The 3,004-nt window shown below is 46.8% G+C and overlaps 1 long non-coding RNA gene across 1 annotated transcript; it reads left to right on the top strand.

Annotated features, from left to right (window-relative positions):
* The first annotated feature begins 698 nt into the window (after positions 1-698).
* Positions 699-1,691, top strand: LOC113961335. The gene is made up of 3 exons (XR_003532273.1): positions 699-740; positions 996-1,129; positions 1,339-1,691. It is a non-coding gene; the product is annotated as an uncharacterized LOC113961335 (long non-coding RNA).
* The last annotated feature ends 1,313 nt before the right edge of the window (positions 1,692-3,004 follow it).

The following is a 3,004-nucleotide window of genomic DNA, read 5'->3' as shown; positions in this document are numbered from 1 at the left end:
CCTGCAGTGCCAGGGGATGGGCACTGTGGCAGCATCAGAGCAGGTGTTTCAGAATCTGCCTGGTTTCAATATTCCAAGTCCTCTGGAAGCACATGGGACAAGCCCAAAGACAAGAAGCCGGGTCCTGTCCCTCTTGGCCGTGAACTCTGCGTGTCCAAACAAAACAGGGGCAGAGGTGGGACCAAGTGGAGTCACTCTGCACCTGCCCTGAGTTCATGGAATCCAAAGGGAGGATGGACCTTGGCTGAGTGCTTGGAGAGAGAGAGGGTTGTTTCTCCAAGTGCAAATGCACTTGAACCAGCCTGCATGACCAGCCTGTGCTTTTCTCTGGTGGCTGAACACAGCCAGCACATGAGGAGAGGGGAATTTGTGGGATCAGGGCACTGCTTTGGGGCCATGCTGAGAATTCTGGTGGACTAAAAGACAAACACCAGGTGCTGTTTCCAAAGGAACCCCAGTGACAGGGGGACACCAGAAAGATAGGTGGACAAGTACCGAAATGGAACTCTGTGTGTGCAGCCTCATTTTCTCCTTCACCACCCATCTTTGGTGGCCCCGACCAGAAATTAAAACTGTCTTCTAGATTGTCTTTGGTGTTGTTCTTCTGGCTCTCAGTGACTCCTGTCTGTGCCAGTGTGCCAACCTGCCAGAGGGGAAGATGCTGCGCTCCAACGCAGAGGGAGCGTCCCTGAAAGGCTGCAACTCTGAGGACCCATCAGGCCTTAAAGCTCATCTGGAAGGTAAGAAGGTTTTGCCTTGTGAATCTGTGCCAACTGAAGCCTGTGTTTGTGCATTTCTATGGCCCAGAAAAGGTCCAGCTGTGGTTTGTCCAACCCTGAGGAGGGCCCCCAAGGGCTGCACTGAGTCTGTGACCATCTCAGCCCGAAATCCCCTTGTCCTCCTCCAATTCACACAGCTCTGAGGCAGCACCAGTGTGGAGCTGCTGTGTTTCTGACTGTGTCTCCTCACAGAACTCCTTTCTGTGTGTGTTCCAGGTGCCAGCCTGAAAGGAGTGGCCATGGAGGGCAGTCAGATGACAGGAATTAACCTCCGAGTTGCAACGCTGAGAAACACCAATCTAAAGAACTGTAACCTCGGGGGAGCAACGTTGGCAGGAACTGATTTGGAAGTGAGTTGGGATTCCTTTTCCATCCTATTCCTTTCTATCCCATAGTCAGCTGGTAATTTGGGGGATTGCTGGCTTTTGGCTGAGCTCTCCAGCTTCAGACTACAGTGGAGTTCAGGTAAATGTACTTCAAGTAAAGCTTTGAACAGAGTTCTGGGTGCATTCCATTGACACTTCTTTTTCTTTCCCCCTTCAGAATTGTGACCTATCAGGTTGTGACCTCCAGGAAGCCAATTTGAGGGGCACAGATGTGAAAGGAGCCATCTTTGAAGAGATGCTGACCCCCCTGCACATGTCCCAGAGCGTCAGATAGGGAAGAGAACACGTCGAAGAGGAAGGAATCCAAACACTTGTCGTGACTTTCTTCACCTCCTCCCCTTCCTGAGTTAGAAGGAATGGTCATTAGACAACTTCCATTTGCAGTAGTGCCTAAGTAGACTCTTTCTGGTCAGTTTTGGGGAGGGAATTTTTGTTTCAGAGGTGGAAACAGAATGTTTCTCCCTTTGTGAAGAGAGTGAGGAAGTGGGGCTGGTTCTGAAACCAGAAAGTGGGGCTGGTTTGGGGGAGAGGGTTCAAGACTTTCATTGTTTAGCATTGCCTGACTTTGGAATGCATTTTAATTTCTAAAGCACAATATGTGCAATTCTATTTATTAAGTATGTAGCTGCAATATGAATAGAAAATGTTATTGCTGTATAGTAGCAAACAAAGTGGAGGTTTACAGGTAGACAAGTGTCTTCATCCCTGCAGGGTGTTCATGCCAGGGGTGGTCACACAGTGCCCACAGGATGTGTTCAGGTCTCTGCTGGGGTGGAAACAGTGGGGAACTGTCCTCAGAGGTCCTAAATTGCTGTGGAGTAGTTGGAGTGCAGGGTTAGAGCAGCTTTATCCCCTCAAATGTGCAGAGGAAGCTGCTGCCCCTGCAGGGACCTGCCCAGAGCCCGGATTGAGTTCCCCCTGGGAGATCCCTGGGCAGCAATGGGATGCCTCAGTTAATGCTCTCCAAAGGAGTGTGAAATTGCACTCTCAATCCCAGCTGGGAAGAAAAATTCCCCTGCTTCCACATGTCCTGACCACTCCAGACTGGAGTTCCTGTAGCTTTTTCCTTCTTTGTTGGGAATTCAATGGACAGAGGAAAACACAGAACTGACCCCAAAGCAGAGAGAAGCTCTGGGGCCACAGCACCTGCTCCCCCCTCTTCTCATCCCTTCAGGAGATGAAGAAATGCCCCTGTTTCCCCTCAATGTACTCTGCAACTACTCCTTGAAAGCATGGGCATAATCCCATTTGCCAGCCAGATCCACTTTGGGCTGCTTAAAGCTGCTGTAAAAGCATCTTGCCTGGGGCCAAGTGCCCCTTCCACACTTGCTTTACCTGGGGAAAAAAGCAGGGAAAGCTGTTTTTTTGTGTGAGCACCTTTCAGGTCTCAGTGTTTGTGATCTTGGGAATCCTCAGGAACCTGGAACAATGCCAGATTATCTGTTGTCATAAGATATGTAGGTGGAGATTGTTTTGATCTGTGTTTAAATCTTCCTTGAAAATACAACTGATAGAAAACAATGAAAAAAAAAAAGAAAAGAGGGAAAAAAAAGAAAAAAGCAAACACAAAGAAAAAAGGAAGAAAAAAAAGGAGAAAAAAGAGAACAAAACCAGAAAATACAGGAAAAAATGAGACAAATAATAAAAAAGTAAGAAAAAATAAAAAAGGGAAAAAAGAAAAAGAGAAAGAAAAAAGAATAAAGGGGAAAAAGGCAGAAAAAAAAGAAAGGGAAAAAAGAAAAAAAGAGAAAAAAACAACGGAAAAAAAAGAAAGGAAAAAAAGAAAAAAGAGAAAAAAAGCAAAGACAGAAAAAAAGAAAGGAAAAAAAAAGAAAAAAG

The sequence above is a fragment of the Neopelma chrysocephalum genome, unplaced genomic scaffold (assembly GCF_003984885.1).
Source record: "Neopelma chrysocephalum unplaced genomic scaffold, ASM398488v2 Primary Assembly neopelma1_97104, whole genome shotgun sequence".
Lineage (NCBI taxonomy): Eukaryota > Metazoa > Chordata > Aves > Passeriformes > Pipridae > Neopelma > Neopelma chrysocephalum.
The sequence above is the reverse complement of the archived record's forward strand: the minus strand, read 5'-3'. Positions and strand labels throughout refer to the sequence as shown.